The sequence below is a fragment of the Pleurodeles waltl genome, chromosome 9, assembly GCF_031143425.1.
Source record: "Pleurodeles waltl isolate 20211129_DDA chromosome 9, aPleWal1.hap1.20221129, whole genome shotgun sequence".
Lineage (NCBI taxonomy): Eukaryota > Metazoa > Chordata > Amphibia > Caudata > Salamandridae > Pleurodeles > Pleurodeles waltl.
In genome coordinates, this window is record NC_090448.1 from 937,136,397 (window position 1) to 937,160,619 (window position 24,223).

Here is a 24,223-nt window from a genome sequence, read left to right on the forward strand (position 1 = left end):
TTTGATACCAAACTCCCCAGTATTCAGTGTAGCCATTATGGAACTGTGGAGTTCATGTTTGACAAACTCCCAGGCCATATACTCTTTATGGCTACCCTGCACTTACAATGTCTAACAATTGGCTTAGACACTGTAGGGGCATAGTGCTCATGCAACTATGCCCTCACCTGTGGTGTAGTGCACCCTGCCTTTGGGCTGTAAGGCCTCCTAGAGGGGTGACTTACCTATGCCATAGGCAGTGGGTTGTGGGCATGGCACTCTGAAGGGAGTGCCATGTTGACTTAGTCTTTCTCTCCCCACCAGCACACACAAGCTGTGAGGCAGTATGCATGTGCTGAGTGAGAGGTCCCCAGGGTGGCATAATACATGCTGCAGCCCTTAGAGATCTTCCCTGGCCACAGGGCCCTTCGTAACGGGGGTACCATTTACAAGGGACTTATCTGTGTGCCAGGGCTGTGCCAATTGAGGAGACAAAGGTGCAGTTTAGGGAAAGAACACTGGTGCTGGGGCCTGATTAGCAGGGTCCCAGCACACTTTCAATCCTAACTAGCATCAACAAAAGGCAAAAAGTTATGGGGTAACCATGCCAAGAAGGCATTTTCCTACACCTGCCCTCTGGACAAGCCCCCACTTTGGGTGGCCAGTTCAGCAGGAAACTTAAAAAAAATAAGGAGGAGTGACCACTTCAGTTGGTACCACTCCTAAGGTGTCCAGAGCTGAAGTGACCCCCTCCCTGCAGAATCTTCCATCTTGGTTTAGAGGACAGGGACCAATAGGGATAGGAATGTGCCCCCTCCCCAAAGGGAGTGGACACAAGGAGGGTGTAGCCACCCTCAGGGACAGTAGCCATTGGCTACTGCTCTCTGACCCCTAAAACACCCCAAATCTTGTACCTAAGGGCTCCCTGAGCCAAACTAGTCAGATTCCTGACGACCTCACAAGAAGAAGAAGGACTGCTTAGCTGAAACCCCAGCAGAGAAGGAAAGGAGACAACAACTGACTTGGCCCAAGCCATACCGGCCTGTCTCCTGCTTCAAAGAACCTACAGAAGGAAGGCGATGCATCCTGCAGGTCCAGCGACCTCTGAAAAACCTCCAGAGGACTGCCTGCATCACAGAGGATCAAGAACTCCTGTGGAAAACGGCTCTGTCCAAAGAACAGAAGAAGAAACCTCTTCTAAAGGACTCCCACCTCACTCCAGAAGCGTGCTGAACACTCTGTACCCAACGCCCACGGCCTGTGTCCCGGTGGTCCACCCAGCCATATAGGGTCCCCAGGCGATTCTGAGAAAGTGCTCACCCTGGGTTGACTCCTCCACTCCTGCACGACGGTGCCTGCAGAGGGAATCACGAAGAACCCCCTGACTGCAAAAGCTCTGGATAAAGATATCTCACACCAAAAGACCCACTGCACCCGCAGCCCCCAGGCCTTGGAGAAACCGTAGTGATCAACAAAACCAACAGTTTCAGGCCGGCCACAGTGTCGTGGGACGGTGTCAAGAAGACCCGCAAACTGTATCTTTGGGATTGCAGGGCGTCGGAATCCTTGTGGTGAGCTCCGGAGAGCAGCGTCGCGGTGTCTGTTCCGAAGTCAATGTGGGAGTCGTTGGGCCCCTGAAGTCATATGCGTTGCAGACTGAACTCCGGGCTGATGAAGTCAGGTCGGGGCTGCGGTGCAAAGCGGGATGATGAGAAGTGCGGTGCCCCTTGGTCACAGTGCAGGCAGTGGCTCGGTGACAGCATCCAGTGGCATCGGTGAGACCAGGGCTGCGGTGTGAAGCGGAGTGGTGCGATGTGCGGTGTCACCAGGTCACGGTACAATCAGTAGCGGCGTTGTTGCTGATGCGCTGTCAGCCGTAGGCCCAAGCCAACGGTGCAGGATGGGACAGTGCTTTGTGACCCTCACGAGCAGTGTCCACAGGCCACAGTGCAGGCAGGGATGCATGGTAACAACACTGGAGTCGAAGGCGTCTGTGGACTGGGGCTGCGGTGCGGGACTGGACGGTGCTTCTTGTACCTCACGAGCAGTGTCCACAGTCCACTGTGCAGGCAGCGGCACCGGTGCCAGCAGGAGCGTCGTCGTCGGAGATGCCCAGGCTGCAGTGTGACCAAGGTGATGCCGGAGTGCGGGGCCCACAGGTCGTGGTGTGAGCTGCGGCTCAGTGAAGTCATCCGCGCCGGTGAGACCAGGGTCTTGGTGCAAAGTGGGGCAGTGCAGCTCTGTTCTGCGTCGGCAGGTCACAGTGCAGGCTACTGGTGTCGTTGGCTGCGTCGAGGTGGTTTCTCATCTTGTATAGCACAAAACTCGCAGTTCCCAGTGCTGCATGTCGAGGAAACTGAAGCCTTTAGTGTTCCTGAGATTTCCAACAGGAGGCAAGCTATACTCCAAGCCTTCGGAGAACTTTCTGAAGCAGGACACACAGCAAAGTTCACCCTTTGCACTCTTGTCAGACAGAAGCAGCAACTGCAGTCCAGTCCAGCAAAGCAGCACAGCAAAGGGACAGTATTCCTCCTCCAGCTCTTCAGCTGTTCTCCTAGGTAGAGGCTCCTTTTGATTCCAGAAAGATTCTCAAAGTCTGAGGTTTTGGGTCCAATACTTGGATCCCTTTCTGCCTTTGAAGTTGCAAACTTCAAAGCAAAGTCTCAAGTGTTTGCAAGATCCTTCCTTGTCCAGGCCAGGCCCCAGACACACTCCAGGGGGTTGGAGACTGCACTGTGCAAGGGCGGGCACAGTTCTTTCAGGTGTAAGCGACCACTTCTCCCTCCACTCTAGCTCAGATGGTTCATCAGGATATGCGGGCCAGACCCCAGCTCCTTTTGTGTCACTGTCTAGAGGAGAGGTGTAAACAGCCCAACTGTCCAACTGACCCATACAGGGAATCCACAAACAGGCAGAGTCACAGGATGGTTTAAGCAAGAAAATGCCTACTTTCTAAAAGTGGCATTTTCAAACTCACAATCCAAAAAACAACTTCACTAAAAGATGTATTTTTAAATTATGAGTTTAGAGACACTAAACTCCATATTTCAATCTGCTCTCAAAGGGAATCTGACCTTTAAAGTTATTTAAAGACAGCCCCCATGTTCACCTATGGGAGAGTTAGGCCTTGCAACAGTGAAACCAGAGTTTGGCAGTATTTCACTGTTAGGACATGCAAAACACACCAGTATATGTCCCACCTTTTAAATACACTACACCCTTCCCATGGGGCTACCTAGGGCCTACCTTAGGGGTGCCTTACATGTATAAAAAGGGAAGGTTTAGGCCTGGCAAGTGGGTACACTTGCCAAGTCGAATTGGCAGTTTAAAACTGCACACACGGACACTGCAGTGGCAGGTCTGAGCCATGTTTACAGGGCTACTAATGTGGGTGGCACAACCAGTGCTGCAAGTCACTAGTAGCATTTGATTTACAGGCCCTGGGCACCTCCAGTGCACTGTACTAGGGACTTACCAGTAAATCAAATATGCCAATCATGGGTAACCCAGTCACCAGTACAATTTACATAGGAAGTACTTGCACTTTAGCACCGATCAGTAGTGGCAAAGTACACAGAGACATTAAGCCAGCAACAACAGAGTCCAGTATACCATAAAAACAGGAGGTCAGAAGGCAAAAAGACAGGGAAGACATTCCAAAAAGCTGCCAAGTGTAACACCCATACACATGTAGTATGTTTATTATTAACATGTCCTGAAGTCTGAGAGATGCTTTAGCACGGTCTTTGTGGGACCTTCCCTTTTGAGCACTTCCAAGGTATGTATCCTACTAGGCCAGCATTACTAGCTTTCGTACAGTGATTATGCTTTGCAGAGCCTAGGTATGCCTAATTGAAGTAAAATTGTTTTAATAGTTTTATGTTTGGAATTTGAGGTTTCAATTTTAATTTAGTGTGTTTAGTCAATCCCATATCAGGATTTTCACACCAATGTTGAAACATGTTGGACCTGTGCTGTCTTCGCGGATTTGCCTTGACCATGAAAGGAACTTCAGTGGAGGTAGGGGAGTAAAGTTGAATAAATCACAACTTCGCATTTTTTGTGCTGAACTCAGCAAGATTAGTTTCACAAAATGCAGTGTTTGCAAATAAGGAGGAAATCTTCAGTGACCTAACCCTGCAGTGGGAATCCTTTCCCCTGCTGTTAATGGCTGCTCAGGAAAGCAGATTGCCTGCTGTTGTTTGACAGCAGTTACTTGTTCCCAGCACCAAGAAGACATCCTTCAGCCAGGTTCTGAGTACTGCACGTTAGAGCCAGCACCAGAGGTATGCCCTGGCAAAACGTGTATTTGTAAAGCACATGTTCTGCTCTTGAGGCATCTTGACACGGACATAGCAAATGTTAATTGTTATCCAATAGCACTCATTTTATCGACTTAGAAGGGTGAAAGGGAGGATTTAAAACTATAGCCATGTGTCCAAACACAGGTTTCAGGAGTGGATGCATTAGTCCATTGAGCCACCAGACCCGGCTAGCACTCTGCAAAGCACAGACCAGCACACTGTTCGCTCAGCCGAAACCTCCTATGCACCAAATATCTATGTGGGGAGAGTTGCAACCTGCCCCGCCATTCTTCGCTTAGAATCTCCTCCACATGTTATACACCCAGCAGAAGAATGTCACTATCAGCATGAGGGTGAACAGGTTTAACTTCTTCTAACTTCACGTGTGAAAGTTTTGCCCCCCCTTAACAGAATGTTCATGGTTTGATCATTTTACTTTTGTGGGTTGGATTCTTTACTCCACTATCTTTGCTTTTAAAAATTTAGAATATTTTCAAGACAATCCCATCCTGTGCTTATTTGAGCAACTCCCTTATGTAATCACCTAGGTTTATAACTGCCAATGATAGTCGAAGCTAACTGTTTATACTCAGGAACTCACCTTTTACCACCGGTGGAACACCTTATGTGTACATTAATGAATTAGTAACTAGTTTCATTTAAGTCTCACAGACAATCTTATTCATTAAGTATGTTTTTTATATCTTCACTCATTTGGTATATAAATATTTGAAAATCGGATCGCAATTACAAGTGGTGCAATGTTTATCGCCCATGATAACTCGAGCGTGATAAAGTCCAAACCCTCCAATACATTTCTGTCAGTAAAACCTGTTTAATGGGGGGAAAGGTCAGATATTTAATTAGATATGAGGATTTTGGTGCTATAATTTCCAAAATCCACATGTTAATACCCACTAACGGGAAAATACAGAGAATAAGTGCTATTTGTTGCAACCAGTAAATTCTGAAGTTTAGAATATTGAATTGTGTCAGCTGCATTAAATACCGCTTATTCCTTTAGGGCATTCCTAAACAGAGTTTAACGTACATGTGCCTTTAATTAGAAATGAAAAAACGAGATATTGGTTGATCTAAAAAGTTCAGAGCTCCTCCTATAGAAAGACAAATGCATTATTAATCCTGAGTCTCTACATCTCTCACTGACCTTCCCCAGTTATACAAACATGCTCACACCTTGTCATACTGTCCAACCTTTCTTGTTTCACAGCTTGCCAGTACTTAGGCCCTCATTACAACCCTGGCGGTCGGTGTTAAAGCGGCGGTAATACCACCAACAGGCCGGCAGTAAAAAAAATGGGATCACAACCACGGTGGAAACCGCCAACACAGATCGCCACTTTAACACTCTGACCGCCACGAGGGTAGCAACAAACACTGCAGTGGTCACCGACAACAGACAGGCGGAAGACAATGTACCGCCCACCCCATCACAACCCCCCAATTCGCCAGCTTTTCCAGGGCGGTACCAATGCCATCAAAAGCATGGCGGAAACAGTGTTTGGAAGGGAAAACACTCACCTCTCGACACTCAACGAAGAACCAGGACGCCAAGGAGCCAGAGTTACAGGTCCTGCCCATGCTGGTCTACCTCTTCATCTACCAGGAATACCAAAGGCGGCGATGAGGACGACCACGGTGAGTACTGCACCTAGTACACAGCGGAGGGGGGGAGGAAAAAGAGAGTGACACACACACACGCAACTCCCCCCCCCCCAGCCCCAACACCACACACACAAACACATGCAGCAACATTACATTTACACCTCGTAACCCCCTGGAAGAATGCAAGGACAAAAGGAATAGAGTTCAATCATTGATAGTTTAGAAATAGGCAGATATACGTAACAATTATAAAAACAGTATTTACAAAAATATGCAATATGTACATAAGGCCGTACATTGTCCTTTCCAAATGTCTGTGGGTCACTGGGCCAAAAATCATGGGCCAAGCCCACACTTGACTCCTGCCTCAATACGGAGAGAACACTGCAGGGGAATCAGGTTGAAAACACACAGGCACCTCAGGGGGACGGGGAAGGGGGCACCTCAGCTGGAAGATGGAATAACGCCACTGCTCCTCGAGGGGGATCCATGCCCACAACAATGTCCTGGGGAGTGCAAGGCCACAGTCTCTCAAGTGGGTGGTCTGCCCACTGCTTGGTCCTGGGGAGTGCAAAGCCACTGTCTCTCAAGTGGGTGGTCTGTCCGCTGCTTGGTCCTGGGGAGTGCAAAGCCACAGTCTCTCAAGTGGGTGGTTTGCCCACTGCTTGGTCCTGGGGAGTGCAAGGCCACAGTCTCTCAAGTGGGTGTTTTGCCCACTGCTTGGTTTTGGGGAGTGCAAGGCCACAGTCTCTCAAGTGGGTGGTTTGCCCACTGCTAGGTCCTGGGGAGTGCAAGGCCAGTCTCTCAAGTGGGTGTTTTGCCCACTGCTTGGTCCTGGGGAGTGCAAGGACACAGTCTCTTAAGTGGATGGCTTCTTCCACTGGTTCTGGAGGGGGCTTGGTGCCCAGTGTGCTTCATTCTGCCAAGGATAGGGTAAGTGGATGCCTTTCTCCACTGGTTTTGAGGGGGCTTGGTGCCCAGTTTGCTTCATCCTGCCAAGGATAGGGTGAATGGATGCCTTTCTCCACTGGTTCCGGAGGTGGCTTGGTGCCCAGTGTGCTTCATCCTGCCAAGGATAGGGTGAGTGGATGCCTTTCTCCACTGGTTCTGGAGGGGGCTTGGTGCCCAGTGTGCTTCATGAGGGGCTGAGTGGATGCATATCTCCACTGGTTCTGGAGGGAGCCTTGTGCCGAGTGATGCAGCACTTGGGATGTGGCAGTTCACATTCCCTCACCTGGGTGTCTGAGGCACAAGATTTGCAGGGACCAGGTTGCATGACAGTCCATGGAGGCTGGGCTAGACTCCATCCTGCGGCGCATAAGGCTGCAAACTGGTGGTAGTGCTGGTGCTGGTGGGGGTGCTGCCAGTGGTGGTGGGAGGCTCCAGCCCGTCTCCTGTAGCCTCGGACGGCCGCCCACTGGGGCTGCTGGTACTGGTAGTGGTCCTACTGTCAGCGGTGCAGGTAGTGGCACTTGCGGCGGTGCTTGCGGCAGGGCTGCTGGCGGTGCTGACTGTGGTGCAGGTGCCGGCGCTGCCAGTGGTAGAGGTAGGCCCCAGCCCTTCTCCTGCAGCCTCGGACGGCTGCCCACTGGGGATGCTGCTGTGACAGTAGTGGTGGCAGTGGCGGTGCAGGTGGCGTTGCTTGCAGCGGGGCTGCTGGCATTGCTGCCTGCAGGGCAGGTGGCGGGGATAGCAGTTCTGCTGGTGGGCACCAGGCCTTCACCTGCAGCCTCTGACAGCTAAAGTGCCTTGCCTTGGGTTTTCTGCCCCTTCCTCACCTTGGCAGATGCTGTTGTGACCTTGGCTGGAGTTTTGGAGGAGACCTTGCTGGGTGGGTCGTGCTCCTTGCCCTTGCTGCATGTTGTCCCCTTCTTCATCTTGGCAGGTGGCGGAATGGTTTGGTCCTTTGCAGGGGTTGGTGGCACACTGGCTGGCCTGACGGGTGCCCACTTTGAGCCTCTGGGAGTTGCAGGTAACAAAGCGGATGCCGACTTGGTGGCTGAGGTGCTGGCCTGGATTCTGGACATCCTGGTAAGAGGGGAAGGAAGGGGGGAGGGGTAGGGAACAGGTCAATGTTTGCCAGGAAAATCTTTTTAGACACACTGGGGTGGGAAAAGGGAGAGGGTTTGGGAGTGGAGGAAGAGGGAGTGGTGGTAGGAGGTGTCTGTCTGCTGAGTTTGGGTGAAGGTGCATGTGCTGGATGCTGTTGTGAGGTGGATGGCTGTTGGGTGGGTGGGTGCTTGTGTTTGTGTACTTTGGGAGGAGGGGTCACAGACACACTTGGAGAGGACACAGGGGACATGTGCATGGATGTGGGGGTGGTGACTGCCAGTTATGTGTGAATAGTGATGGGCGTGCTGGTGATGGAGGTAGTGGATGAGGATGTAGTGCATGCAGGTGTGAGTGGAGACGATACTGGGAGGGAGGTGGACGACGAGGTGGAGGGGGACACAGTGGAGGCAGTGGATGTTGGTGTGTCTGCATGGGTATGGTGCTAGTGTGAGTGCCTGTGGTACGATGTGTGGTGCTTGTGTTTGCCTGAACCACTTCTGTGTGTTGATTTGGGTGGATGCTGGTCTGAAGGTGTGCTTTGGATAGGTTGGGGTTGAGGGGATTGGGACTGGGTAGAGGAAGTTGGAGGGGGGAGGCTAGCCACAGGGACAAGGGCTGCCATCAGTGAGTTGGCCAGAGCCTGAAATGCTCTCTGTTGGGCCGCCACGCCAGAGTGAATGCCCTCCAGGTATGCCTTTGTTTGTTGCAAATGCCTTTCGACACCCTGGATGGCATTCAGAATGCTTGACTGCCCAACAGTGAGGGATCTCAGGAGGTCAATAGCCTCCTCACTGAGGGCAGCAGGGCTGACTGGGGCAGGGCCTGAGGTACCTGGGGTGAAGGAGATGCCCACCCTCCTGGGTGAGCGGGCACGGGAAGAACGCTGAGGGGCTGCTGGGAGGGCGGTGCTGGTGGGGGGGTGGCGGCTGTACCTGTTGTTGGGGTGGGCACAGAGATGTCCGCCACCGCCAGGGAGCTTCCATCGGAGGAAGAGTCGCTGACAGTGGTCTCCCCTCCTGTCCCCGTCGTGGTGCTCCTCTCGCCCTCCGTCCCAATGGTACCCTCACCGTCGTGGATTCGGCCTCCAGGCCCATGTGGGATGCAGCTCCCTCCCTCACCGGTGCCTCTGCTCCTCTGCCAGATGATGCTAATGCACATAAGGACAGGGTGACAAAACAAAAAGAGGGGGGAAGAGACAGAGGATACACTTGGTCAATGCCAGCAACACCACTACCGTTGGCATACACAACACACAGGGAGCAGCCCTATGCACTAGGCCATGCCCAACCAGTTACTAAGATAGTCACCAGCCCATGGGGTAGAATGCCTAACGCCATCAGCTGCACACCAGAAACCCACAGGGCCCTGCCCAGTAGTAGATGCCCACTAACACTATTGGGGTAGGAGTGGTTCAGAGCCTGCCCAACAAGGGACCTACCCTGCCATCTTCACCCTGGCCTAGGGGCACCCATAGCCCCCAATTCCCCGCCCAGGTACCTTTCAACGTGCGCCAATGCAGGAGTCTGATTCTGTACTCACCCCCTTGTGGCTGCTGTGATGCCTTCGAGCGCCCATCCAACTCCGGATAGGCCACGGCCAGGATGCGGAACATCAGGGAGGTCACCCCTTCCTCGTGGGGAGGCCAGCCCCAGCTGGGCCTCTGCCGTCTTCTTTGCGCAGCGGCACAGGTCCACCCACCTCTTGCGGCAGTGGGTGCTCCGCCTGTCAAAGACCCCCAGTTTCCGCACCTCCTTGGCGATGGAACGCCAAATACCCTTTTTCTGGTGGGCGCTGACCTGCAGGGAAAAGACAGCAGAAAAGGGAATTAGTCAACCGTCCGGACCGTCAGACTCATGGCAAACCAGATCCCTCCCATCCCCTGACACACATACATTGTCCACCTTACATGCTGCACTCTAACCAGGATGCCTCTCCCCCCCTACATGTGGCTTATATACACAGCACTCAATACATTCATGGCCCACGCATCATGCTCAAAGTGTACTCACCTTTTTGTCTGGAGGACCGTAGAGTAACGTGTACTGGGGTAGGACCCCATCCACCAGTTTCTCCAACTCCTCCGCAGTGAAGGCAGGGGCCCTTTCCCCAGACACATGAGCCATGGTCGGTTCCAGACACAGGTCACAGCAGCACTTGCAGTGTAGGTCCTCTCCTGTTGAAGGTCAGGTAGCAAGTGAATGGATAGATAGAAAATGGCGGGGACGTCCACGGCGGTGCGTACCGTCACCGCCGGCGTACATCGCCATTGGCTCCTGGAACCCATAGGACCCAATGATAACCAATGCGAAGTTGCGCGGCAGTCATCGACCGCCTACCGCGATGGCGCACAACGCCAACGCAATTAACTAATTTCCACTTGTCCCTCCTCACAAGTCGGGCATCCGCCATTTTAGGGGGGCAGAGGGCATGGCACCTAACTGCGTCACAGCAGACATTGGCACGGCAACTGATTGTCGGGTTCACATTTTGTTTCTGTAAAGTAAACAAATCATCATTAGTGCAATAGATGTGGGAATATGACCTTCTGCTCACGGTTCTCTCCCATAGGCTTCAACCACTGAGGCTGAATATGAGATGGCGGCATCCCCCGGTGTACTGACCCCTGATGGACCTTGCGACAATGGAGGACAGACACATTATCATTACATACAGACTTGATCCGGCCACAATTCAAGAACTGTGTGCCCAATTGGAGCCAGACCTGATGTCAGCTATCCGCCAGCCCACAGGTATCCCCCTCTAGTGCAGGTCATGTCAGTGCTCCATTTCCTGGCAAGTGGTTCCTTCCAAACAACAGTGGCCATGGCATCAGGGATGTCTCAGCCAATGTTCTTCAACGTGTTGACCACAGTGTTGTCTGCCCTGCTGAAACACATGCGCAGCTACATCGTGTTCCCCCAGGTGGAGAATTTGGCCACAGTGAAAACTGACTTTTATGCCCTGGATCCTATCCCCAACATCATTGGTGCCATTGATGGTACACATGTGGCATTTGTCCCCCCCCCCCCCCCCCAGAGAAATGAACAAGTTTTCAGGGATAGAAAAAGCTATCATTCTATGAATGTGCAGATGGTGCGTTTGGCGGACCAGTACATCTCCCATATCCTGGCTCTGTGCATGATGCCTTTATCTTGAGGAATAGCAGCATCCCATATGTGATGGGCCAACTCCAGAGGCACCGGGTGTGGCTAATAGGTGAGCCAAAGTTCTCCACACACTATGAGTAGGTGTCTGGGTATGGGGTTGTCCCTAAGGGTTAATGTGTGTCTAACAGTTGTTCCTCGATATTTGCAGGTGACTCTGGTTACCCAACCTCTCATGGCTACTGACCCCAGTGCGGAATGCCAGGACAAGGGCAGAGGAACGTTACAATGAGGCACATGGGCGTACAAGGAGGATTATTGAAAGGACCTTCGGCCTCCTGAAGGCCAGGTTCCGGTGCCTCCATCTGACAGGAGGCTCCCTGTACTGCTCACCCAAGAAGGTGTGCCAGATCATCGTTGCATGTTGCACAACCTGGCCTTGAGACGTCAGGTGCCTTTTCTGCAGGAGGATGTGCCTTGAGATGGTCTTTTGGCTGCGGTGGAACCTGTGGACAGTGAGGAACAGGAGGCAGAGGAAGAAGATGTTGAAAACAGAAGCAATATAATTCAGCAGTACTTCCAGTGACACACAGGTAAGACACTGTAAGTTCACTTTACATTTCAGTTATCTGTTGGACATTGTACAAGGCAGCCTCTTACCCTATGTCTATGGCCACTGACTGTACCCTTTGGCATCTCTATTTTCAGATCTCTGTGCCCCACTCTGGCTCATGCTATGTGTACTGCTGCCCACCAAAGGTCATTCCAAAGTATATTTCACTGTAAATTTGAGTTGCAATGCTTTGATTATGTTGTACTAATACATTTGTGAATCATTTGACAGACTCCAGATTAGTATTTGTTCCAAGGGTGTTTATTTAGGTGCTCATAAGTAGAGGGGGATGTGCAATGGGCTGGGCTGATGGTGGAGGAAAGTCCAGGGTAGAGTCCAGTCTCTTGGTATCCAAGTGCATTGTCCAATGGGGCATAGGAAGGGGAGTAATGGCAGTTCAAGGTGGACAGGGTGACAGAGTGGGACAGAAGGGTGACAATCAGGAGAGTCTTATTTCCTGGCGGGGTCTTGGCAATGTTCTCTGGCTTCTGCCTAGATCGCAGGGACCGTTTGCGGGGTGGTTCTCCTTCTGCAGGGGGTGGGGTGCTGGTGGCCTGTTGTTCCTGTGGCGGGGCCTCCTGTCCACTAGCGCCAGCAAAGGTGGAAGGCTGTTCATCAGTTTGGCTAGTGTCAGATGCCCGTTGTTGTGCCACTGCCTCCCTCATGGTCTTGGCCATGTCAGCCAGCACCCCTGCAATGGTGACCAGGATGGTGTAGATGTTTGTTAGGTCATCCCTGATCCCCAGGTGCTGTCCCTCCTGCAGCCGCTGGGTCTCCTGCAACTTGGCCAGTATCTCCTAGGAATGGTGGTATGCTCCCAGGATGTTGGAGAGTGCCTCGTGGAAAGTGGGTTCCCTGGGCCTGTCCTCCCCCTGTTGCACAGCAGGCCTCCCAGCTTCCCTGTAGTCCTGTGCCTCTGTCCCCTGACTGTGTGCCCACTGCCACTGACCCCAGGTCCCTGATCGTCCTGTGTTTGTGGGGTTGCCTGGGGTCCCTGTAGTGGTGGACACACTGTTGATTGACATGTCCTGGGGACTGTGGCATGGGCCCGCTGGGAGGGTGCTGTGCTGGTGTTTCCTGAGGGGGAAGGCTCTGTGGTGGGTTGGGACTGTGGCAGGGTATCCCACTATCAAGAGGTCCCTGATGGGCCAGGTTTGTCATCCTGATCCAGACGTGCAGAGCTGCTGTCATCACTGTGGGCCTCTTCAGGGGGTGGACTGGATGTAGCTGGCACCTCCTCTCCGGTGACGTTGAGTATGTGTCCTGTGGGGATGCAAATGCAGTGTTAATGTATCTGTGTGTGCCATCTTGTGCATGGGTGTGTTTCCCTGTATGGTTGTGATTTCCCTGTCAGTTTTGCCTTGTGTGAGTGGGGATTTTGTGGGCTGGGTGAGTCTCTCTACTGGGCATGCTGTGGTGATGGGTGTCCATGCAGGTTTGTGTTGGGGGTCCATGCTTTCGTGTTGCATGCAGGGCTTGGTATTGGGATGGGTGGGTTGTGATAGTGGGGTACATGTGAGGGTCTGTGGGTAGTGGCAGGAGTTTGTGATGGCATGCAGGTAGGGTGGGGGAATAAAATAGTAAAGATTTAACTTACCAGAGTCCAGTCCTCCTGCTACTCCTGCGAGGCCCTTAGGATGCATAATTGCCAAGACTTGCTCCTCCCATGTTGTTAGTTGTGGATGAGGAGGTGGGTGTCCACTGCCAGTCCTCTGTATTGCTACCTGGTGTCTTGCAACCATGGAACGCACCTTCCCCGTAGGTCGTTCCACCTCTTACTGATGTCATCCCTGGTTCTTGGGTGCTGTCCCACGGCGTTGACCCTGTCCACGATTCTCCGCCATAGCTCCATCTTCCTTGCAATGGACGTTTGCTGCACCTGTGATCCGAATAGCTGTGGCTCTACCCGGATGATTTCCTCCACCATGACCCTTAGCTCCTCCTCAGAAAACCTGGGGTGTCTTTGGGGTGCCATGGATGTGGTGTGAGTGATATGTGTGAGGATGTGTGGGGTGATGTGTTGGGGTGTATGTTGTGATGTGCGTGGATGGTGTATGGGTGATGGTGTTCTGTGCCTCTGATTGAGTGGGTGCTCCTGGCTTGTGTCTCTCTGTGTTGGCAATCTTTTTTTTCATTGAAAGGGTTGTGGTAATGTGGGTGTCTGTTTTATACTTGTGTGGTGTGTGTATGTGTGTCAGGTGTGTGTAGTTTTAATTTTGTCCAATGTGGTGGTGTTTTGTAAATGTGTTTATATTTTGAGCACGGTGGTATGTACCACCAATGGTTTACCGCGGTTGAAAGACCGCTGCGGTGATTTGTGGGTCGTGATACTGTGGGCGTATTCCTGTTAGCGTAACGGTGTGGGTTTGGCTATCGCCAGTTTATCACTGACCTTTGGGCTGGCAGACTTGTGTGGGTGTCTGTATTGTGGCGAAATTCTCTGTGTGGGTCATAATACCCGTAGCGGAATACTGCCGCGGGCACGGTATGTTGGCGGCCGTCGGCACGGCGGTAGGTGGCATTTACCGTCACGGTTGTAATGAGGGCCTTAGAGTAGTTTCCTTATTCTGTCTGGCCTATTTTACTCCAGTCCTAATAATGCAGGGACCATATTGTGAAAGTGAGTCTGTGGCGTAACAGGCATGTGTGCCCGCTTGTGTGCCCCTGGGGCACATTGGTATTACAGAAGGGACCGCAGACGCTAGTGCAGCTCTTTCTGTAATACTGATAGCGCATGTACCACCATAGCTATCATGGGAGTGCATCTCCTCATTTACATGGGGACATGGCCCCATGCAAAGGAGGGAATCATTTTGCCTCTGGGCCCACGGTGTATTATGGACTCAGGCACAGAGGCAAACATGCTTTTAGGAGGTGCACTGAAAGTTTGGCACAGAAATGCACTGTTCCTGTGTGCACCCTGCTGACCTTTTGAAAGGTGTGCCATAATGCAAACAGGGAAAGTATGCCATTTACAGAATACAGCCCTTGAGATAATCTCTTTTTTCGATTCCTTACGTTCCCTCGTGTTGTTTGTGTAGTTTACTCCTTTACGTATATACCTATGCTTGCAGCATCTTCCTGCCACTGTTCCTAATCAGTCATGGAGTCATTACTTTTTCCCATGGTGTCAACATTTCTGAGGTTCCAGCAATTCATGTTAGAAGAAAACATTAGTTTAAAATCTACAATAAGGTAAAGTAGCTTCAAAGAAGTAATTTGGTTACACAAAACACATTTATTTTTTCATTTTGTTTAAGCCATTTGAGGAAAGATTATCTTGTTTGTTTATGGAGTATTTCTCCTTTTCACCTAACCTTACTACCCTCTCTACTCCACATGGTAGCCTTAGTTCATGGTCTGTAATTTTAAACCTTAATTGCGATATTGTATGATTGGGTAGAATAAAATTCCTTGTTACCAGTGACCGTTGGTTATTTGTCGTTGTTACCGGTGAGTGTTGGCAATTTATTCTGATATATGATTAATGTTCGTACTACCTTTGCTTGGTCTTTCTTATTTTTACTCCACGTAATCAAGACAATTCAGTGCACTTACTGTAGAAATAAAACTATTGTCACGAGTATAATATCCTCTTATGGGTATTGACTTGAATGGAAAATGTAGTTATCTTTTGTGACATTGTGGTAGTGTCTGCAATGTTTTTTAGGAGGCTTTCCCCACACCTCGATTTTTACAGGGAGGCCATGGACAGAGGCCACTTCCTTGCCGAACTCAACCATACCACAATTGTGGTGCTCCATAAACCAGAGAGACCCCCGGAGAAATGTCCTTCCTATCGCACTGTGTCCCTTTTCAATACAGAAATTGATTTTTTTGCAAATATCCTGGTAAACCGCTTCCTGCTGCAGCCACCTTCCCTGGTCCACCCAGATTAATGTGGCTTAATGCCCTGCTGCAGTACCCGGCATTGTATTTGCAGGTACACATTGCTCTGGAACACTGATGCTGCTTCGTAGACCGCACTGCGCTTATGCTGTTGGACTTTGAGAAGGCATTTGACTCCCTCGACTGGGGATTTCTCTTTTAGGTCAGTTCCCGTCTGGGTTTCAGGCCCCACTTTTAGTCATTCATCTGGGGCTCTACCCCCGTCCAGGGCACAGCTCCGGGTCAGTGGTGTTTTGTCCTCCTCTTTCCCAATTCAGAGAGGCACCAGGCAAGGCTGCCCCCTCTCCCCATTGATCTTTACCTTGGCAGTTGAGGTTCTGGTGGCTTGGGTTCAGTGTGATGCCCACATTTGGGCTTACAGTGGCAAAAATGCTGGATCAGCTCACATGTGTATGATATTTTGCTCTTTCTCTGCCAGCCGCACGTCACCAGGGCCCAGCTCTTCTAGGTGCTCAAGATCTATTGCAACTCTTCCGTGTTGGAAATCAGCTGGGCCAATGCATTCATTGTCTCTGTCCAGGGTGGCTGAGAGGCCATTGACTGTCAGGATCACCTCCTTATCCACAGAATAAGTTTTCCTAACTGGGAGTCATTATTGCCTTGGAACCAAAATTGACCTCGGGCCTCTAACCTGTACACGCTGTTGCTTGGGACCTGAACAAATGAGCTGCCCTCCCACTTAATGTCCTGGGATGTGTTACACTCTTTAAAATGATTGCATTGCCGCAACTTCTCTACACATTGCAAAATTTCCCCCAAATGTGGCTTTCTGCATCTGTGTCCAATCACCCTAGGATGGCGAGATGTGAATGGCTGACATTCAGTTGTACTTCTGGGCCTTGCAGCTCCAAACCTTTATCAACTGGATGATCAGGGAAGCTGAGGATCTGGTGTTTCACCTCGAGGTACTGCTCGTGGGCCAACTGCATATCCTGCATTTGTTGTTCGGTGGCCCGATCCCTGGCTTTTTGCCTCGGCCTTCGAAGGTCACTCTCCTGTGTTGTCAGCATGCCCTCTGCCGAATTGATTGGGACCACCAGTTAACGCAGGCTACTCCCCTACAGCAGGGCAGATGTATGCTCCAGGTCACCAGTTTGAACAGGTTTGAGTGCTGGGACATTTTAGACATATCCCATCTTGGGGACGTTTGGGAAGATTTTCACATAAAGATCTTTTCAGACCCTCCAAAAGGAATCCATTCTCCATAGGAACCATTTTTTCCTGATATTTGCAGCTTCAGCATGCACTGGGAATGTATCAATTCTGATGAAGGATCTGTCAGAGTATAGTCTCCTTGAGGTCCAGGTTCTACAACAAAATAAGCCACACAACAGGAAACAAGAAAACCAACCTTTAAACTTAGATTATATTTTTAGGACTTTTTAGATTCCAGGACGATCAAAATCCACCACAGGTTTCCGAAGATACAAATGTTTAAAAAAATCCTAATTTTTAATCCAACCACAACTGGCAACTGTAAAGTTTAAAAACTTTTCAAAAGTTTATAAACAGTTAGTTCAGCTACTCCTGCCCGGCTTGGGTGACCAGATCCAACACGAAGAAGGTCTAGAGTGTCAGTGGGGTAGATATGGACAGTTACTTGGCCACCAGAGAATTGTTAGTCCTATTCCAAACTCTACAGCATGACTGCCGTAGACTTCAATGGAGTTGTCCTGATGCTGAGGATACAGGAGATGAAGATGCTATAGGATGCTCCAGGTGCTGTGCAGTCGACAGGGATGCCTTAGCATTTATTCTTCAGTCCACGGGTCAGTTGGGGCAACTTCAACCACAGAGGTTGGAGTCCCTTGAAGTCCTCTTTGAGCCAGTAGAAGGCCAGTGGTGGCTGGACTACTTGTCTCTGTACACAGCAATCCCAGTGGTATCCTTTAGTGGAGGCTGGTGTCCCTCTTGGGCGACAAATCTGAACTCAGGTGACATTCCTGTGTTTGGCTGACTCGGGCGCAACTTTTGGCCATCAAGGAACAGTCTCTAGGGGTGCCCTGCGACAGTCAGTGAGGATTCTTCCACAGTGGCAAGTGACTTCCCGAGTTGAGCCACTCCAGCTCTTTTGTCCCTGGAGCTGCTTCCAGGGGGTCAGACAACTGACCCTTAGAGTCATTTTTCTGGTCTGAGCTGGGGTACAACTTTGCACTGAGCCAGGAGACACAGGCACAGTCCTCTCTTTGCTAGCCTAAGGTGCAGCAGGTGTAGTCCAGCAAATGGTGCAGCCTCTCTTTGTACAATCCTCGTGTCAAGAGGGCAGTCCTTCTTCAGGCCTTGTTCCAGTCCCGACATAATGTGAGGTTCATGGTGCAGGTGTGCCATATTTATTCCCAGAAAGTGCCCTGGGGGGATGATGTGGTTAGTGATGATTTTCCAGCAATGTGTGGTATCTGACAATCCCAGAGTACTCTATCCTGCCCACTACTAAGATATCTGCACCATTCCTCAAATGTTAGGAGCTTGGTATCCCGCCCTAGAGGTGTAGCTACCTGTGGGCTACATGCCCAAGGAAAACCCACTTTGGGCACTGGTCTGCCCTCTCTGTTCTGGTCGCCAGCCCATCTACCTGAACAAAGGGCAGCCCCGCAGGAGTGTGATTGCCATTCCCCCCCAAAGGCGGCTTCGCCTTTGAAGCTTGCGTTTTGGGCTAACACCCTGAGTGGTTTTCTGCGAACAGGAGCTAACACCTCATCCTGCAGCAGGCTGCTATTTTTGTTAAGCCTAAGAGTTGTTCACACAACTCTCCAGGTGGGGAGAAAGCTCCCTGGTGGCCAGTGACCGTGCAAAGCCACTTGACAAACTGGGTCACAGAGTGGCAAGTTTCTAAAAGTTGCATTTCTTTAATAGTGACATTTAATTCCACTTGGGCATCAAGCCAGGTGTAATGCCATAATTAATTTAATATCTTACAGTACCTAGCTAAGTAGTCCAATTCAGAAGTTAGCTTGGCTGAGAGGTCAACTCAGAACCCTGTGTTAGCAAATGGGGCTACTAACCATTCCACAGCAAATCAACAATTTAGAGGAGATGCTGCTAAGGCATTGTAACGGGGTTATCCGTCGACCAGACACTGCCACGGGGATAGGGCCGACAACCCAGTACCCCGAGGGCACCTTGTAAAGATAGAAGCAGGAAAACGCCTGCATGAACCCAGACGTAGACGGTTCACAAGCGACGCGTTTAGAAGGTGGTCAAGAGAGCGGAAGAATGAGACGCGGAGAGAGATGTGGGAGGAGGAAAAGAGCGAGAAGGAGACGCAGAGAGAGATGTGAGAAGGAGAACAGAGCGGCCGGGAGATGTGAAGGAAAACCCGAGAGAGGGAACAGCAGAGATGATAGATGTGGAAGGAGGAGATGCACTCGGAGGTGGAAGCGAGAGGAAGACAGGCCTCGCAACGCAAGAGAAAAACCCAGTGAGAGGAGACGAAACCACCCGCCACATCTCAGGAGGGATGTGGCTCATGCAGGTACGTGCCTGCATTCCAAATCCTGCCCATTACTTATTAAGGTGGGGTGGGGGAAGAGAGAAGGGGAGAAGAGGAGGAGAATTGAGGACAGATATATATAGGGAGGCACTCCTGGAAAAGCTCTGGATATTTTGCGGTGCATGTATTTTTTTTTTCTTTCTCTATTGTCACCTACACCGGTTTATTGCACATCAAGAATATAATACTGTAATAGAACCACAATCTGTAAGCACTATCCCACACCAAAGAAGAGAAAGTTGTCTTTTGGGTTCTACCAATTTATTTTTTCTGTTTCAACTTCTTTTCTTTTCTTTCCCTTTTTCTTTCTTCTTTCCCACCCCCACCCCATTATCAAAGAAAAACAAAATCAGAGCAAAAACCCACTCACTTACCTTATAGTCATCTGTTTCCGTTTTTTGTCGTGGATTCATCCGGTGATGGGGGACTGCTATAACACAAGACCGCGAAGATACCTGAGAAGGAGAGCAGGAGAAGAATCCATGAGAAGATTATCTTAACAATAATCCTCAAGCCTGAAAAACCCGAATAAGGGAACAACTAAAATATGAATTGAGAAATAAATATAACTATTTAGAGAAGAACAATTTTCAATAAAAGTCAAGTACTTATCCTTTACTATAAACCGCTGTCGGAACTGTTCTTTATGCCTGCACACAGCGAGACCCGCAAATGGGATATATATAACATTACATGTTCTACCTAATAATTTACACCTCCCTCCATTAGGGCTCCATAGGCCTTCCTTAGGGGAGACTTAAATATATTGTGAAGGGAAGCAGTGGCTCTGGAATGAGTTTGAATGGCAAAGTCGAACTAACAATGTGACCACTCCCCTTCCAGTCTGTAGTGGCAGGCTAACAGCCATTTGGACCTTGTCTTGCACAGGGTGGCACAAACAGTGCCGCAGCCCTGGGTGGACACTCTGGCCCTCATTTGGAGATTGGCGGTAAAAACCGCCTACCGCCACTGCAATAGCCGCCAAAAGACCGTCGCTGCGGCTACCAGCCGTCTGCCGTATTATGACCACAGCCAGATTTCCACCAGAAGAATGGCGGGAAATCCTGCTGTGCCTATGCCGGAGGATGGCGATAAGGTGCGCAGCTGCCACCAGCAGCGCCACACCAGTAGACTGCTGCCAGCTGTATTATGACCCATATAACAGCCTGGCAGTGTTCTGCTGGCAGGCGCTGCTGGTGGCAGCAGCACCCCATTTCCTGCCGGAGGATCCCTTGAACACATGTAAGTCTGGTCTCCGACAGGGGAAGGAGGTAGGGGATGTTGTGTGTGTGGGGGTGTGTGAATGTTTGTGTGTGCATGGATGTGGGTGTGTGTTGCGTGTTGAATGCGTGTGTGCATTTATGGAGCTGTGAGTGCATGTATGTTGTGTTAAGTGAATCCGTGTCTGCGTGTATGCATGAAAATGTGTGCGGACGTGTGTGAATGAATGTATGCATGCGTAGATGCATGTGGAAATGGGTGTGTGTATACATGTGTGTGTGAAGGGGGCATGAATGTGGAGGGGTGGGGGGCTTTGGAGAGGTGGGGGATTTGGGGCTAACTGGAGAGGGAGGGGGAGACCCCCATCAGTGACAGGGAAGGAATTCCCTGCCACTGATAGTGCCTACCGCCATGGTTTTTGTGGCGTTAAGGAAGCCACGAAAACCATACCGGTAGGCGGGGTCATAATCCTGCAGGCGGAACAGTGACGGCCACCGGGCTGGAGATGGCTATCTCCAGCCCGGCGGCTGTTACCGCCATGGTGGTTGGAGTGGTACATTGGCGGGTTGGCTTCAGCCAACCCACCAATGTCATAATATGGCGGTAAGTACCGCCAGCCTGTTGGCAGTACTTACTGCCATATTAACTCCGACCGCCGGGGTCGTAATGACCACCTCTATCTTACAAGCCCTGGCTACTATATACTAGGGACTTAAACCTAAGTCAGTTCTTGCCAATTGAGAATAGCCAATTCGACACATACTTTCTAAGGGGTTAGAACACTGACACTGAGGTCTGGTAGCAAGCCTCGGTGTACTCTCAGAGTAAAGAAACAGCAGCTAGAGGCCCAATGGGGTCAAAAGGTGGTGGGAAACTTGCAAAAAGCCTGTTTCCTTGCAACTGGCCTTCGATTTTCATGACCCTGCCCAATATTCCAGAGAGACCTATTGATTGTTCCCCCTGTGTTGCTTTGCTGGGCATCCCAGAGGGTATGGAGTGACTTAACGGGGTGCGCCTCTTGTTGGTATCGGTATTCTGGTGGCTGAACGCAACATCACACACTGATGGACATCCCCATCGCAACCCACCATCGGTGAATGGTGCTCTACAATGGACTGGTGCGCCAAGTTGAAAGAGTCTGTTTATAAGTCCCGCAGTTGCTCTAGCAAACGCAATATGATCTGGGGCAGTGGTGGGCATAGAATAAACCTGGGTGGTGATTGTCATATTCAGGCCTGATGTTTCACACCTTGATGTCTCTGGGGTGCAGATGTTATGCTTTCTGCCGAGTGCTGTGAACTGTGTTTTGTTCTTTACTAGTGTTATAAAAATCAATAGACAGCATTTAGATAGCCACCCACAGGAGCAGGCTTTACAGTGGATGCAGTGCTCTAAAAGCAGCAATGCAGCATATAGACAGCTATTGGGCCCTCTAAGAAAATAGAAATTGGCAAAGCCAAAAAAAGCGATTAGACCACCAGCCTTGGTTCAAAATTTCACTGCTTTATTGCGAGATGTGCGCAAGTGACCAGCAAAAACAGTGTCATACAAAGTGAAAGTGAGGAAATGGCTGAAGTGGGCTGACCTATTATCCCATGCTGTACGCTGTGATAGATGGAAGCAAAATGTAACTGAAAATTTAACAAACAAGTGGGTGAAGAGAGCTGACCCAAAACCCTCTATGTATGCATGTATATATTTGGGATTTATCTTTATTACATGAAAGTGGTGAAATAGCGTTATCTGCCCATGTGCCAGACCTAAAAAGTTGTTTTCTTCTCAATTAGTGATTTGGTCATTTCAGGCTAGCATAATGATCCCTTACAGTCACAAGACTAAGTTAAATTATCTTACATTTATTATTGAGGACGTTAGTGCTGCGTTTTTAGGTCGAGCCTAGGCAGTGCGCATGCGCTGTCTTGTGAGACATGATATATCTCTCTCTCTGGGCTTTGTGCATGCACATAATTTCTCATTGGTTCCTTGTAGTGCCCCTTGTATGATCTTGCTTTTCTGTGGTTCCTTTGCTGTCTTTAGCCTGCCTTTTGGTGTTTTGCGCCTCCCAAGAAGATTGCCCTTGTTACATGTGGTCTTACTCATTTGTTTATTTATCGTTGGTCTGACGCACATTTTTTTTTTACTTCCGGCTTGTTCATCATTGCGGCCGCACCTCCCCCTCTGTTATTTGTCTGGTGTTATTTTCAGCACCCGTTTACTCGCACCGTTCTTTGTTTTTAGGTCTTGGCTCTTGGAGTGCTCCCGTTCTGTTAATAGGCCTGTGAATCTTGAATCTATCTTGTTGCATTTGCTGTCAGGGATGTCGCAGCCAGATTGCCCTCACATCCGAACAAAGAGACAAACTCTGTATATAACATTCATAATTAGAAAAGTAATAATAGTATGGTGAGAAGCAAACATGTATCTGATCACTATGCATGGCTGACATTACAGACAAACAAAATGTAATATAAAAACTATAGATAGTTAAACTATAAATAGTTTCAAAATGTCAATTATTTTTAGCTATTCTTACATTTCCAAAATGCTCCTAGGCTACATGCAAAGAGCTGTGCATGCCCTCATTGGAGGGAGCATCTACCTGCCTTTCACCCGACCCTTTTGTTTGTGCTCCTTGATTGGCTTAGATTGGAACGATGAAAAAGGACGCTACAGAAGCCACCATCTTGGAAGAAAGAGATTGGAACCCCAATTAATAGAAAGCTATAGAAAAACAATCAAAAGTTATGACTTGTCCTATTTAAGTGCAAACAGTGTGAATGTTTGAAAAAAGAAAAGAAATATGTTGCATTTGGTACATTTTGTAAGTTTACATTAAATATATATTGAACAACAGAATCGAAAATTACAAAATATACATGGACAATCAATAGCAACACTGGGGCATATTTATACTTCATTTGTGCCATTTATGTGTCATTTTTTATGCAAAAGTGGTGCAAACTTAACTCCATATTTATATTTTGACGCTAGACCGGTCTATCGTCAAAATATTGGAGTTATCGTCATTTATTGAATGCGTGAACCCACCTTGCGTCAATGAGATGCAAGGTAGGCGTTCCCGTCCAAAAAATGGCTCTAAGCCCGTAGTGCCATATTTATGTCCCCATGCAAAAAATGTGCCCGGGTGGGAGGCGAGCCTAAATAATGGCGCTAAGCCTGCTTAGCTCCATTATTTAACGCCTGGGTCAGACCAGCCTTTAGGGTACCTGTGGACCAATTTCCATCGCTAAACGCCATGGAATGGGCCAACAGATGCCCACCCCTAGCCCCAGAAACATCCACACCAGAGGGACACCAGAGGATGGGGGACCCCATCCCGGGTATATTTTACCTTTTGTTTCCCCTTGCAGTTTTTGTCCTTCTCTACTATTGAATCCGCTCTTCCCTGAAATGTTTCTCTGGCTACCTCTTCCACCTCAACCTGCTAGACTGCCCATCCCTGCTTGTGATCTCTTGATCGTTCTCTCCGCCTCTCCACTGCTGTCTCTATACCCCACAATCTCTTTTGTGAGGAAAAGTGCAGTGTCAAAAAATAGAATGAGAAGTAATTGTGCTGCATTTCCCCAATGATCTTGGTTTGTCTGACTCTTTCACTCGCTAGCCAGTTCCAGCTCTAAACTATGCTGCAATGAGAATCAAAACACAAGCTTTTTTTCAAATTGCATTTAATGAGATTTTTGTCTTTTGCCCTGTCAGTTATCAAGGGTGTCAAATAAACACGCTTTGATCCATAAATAATACTTCCCCTGTGCCACTGTTCAGACTATCTGTATTTGTTATTCATTTGGTCAGCTAAATTTCTTCCTCAGTTCATGCCATAAAATTCAGTATTGACAAACTTTCAAACCAACCTTGAATCTGAGGTATCCAGTCATTTTTTTTCTGCATGGCTATTAATTAATTG

At 49.6% G+C, this 24,223-nt stretch overlaps 1 long non-coding RNA gene across 1 annotated transcript in view; it reads right to left on the bottom strand.

The window, feature by feature from the left end:
- The window catches only part of LOC138260126 (uncharacterized), a 93,188-nt gene that overhangs the window by 63,325 nt on the left and 5,640 nt on the right, over positions 1-24,223 (bottom strand). The window contains exon 2 of the long non-coding RNA XR_011198810.1: positions 19,452-19,532. This is a non-coding gene — a long non-coding RNA (uncharacterized lncRNA). The remainder of the gene's footprint in view (positions 1-19,451; positions 19,533-24,223) is intronic.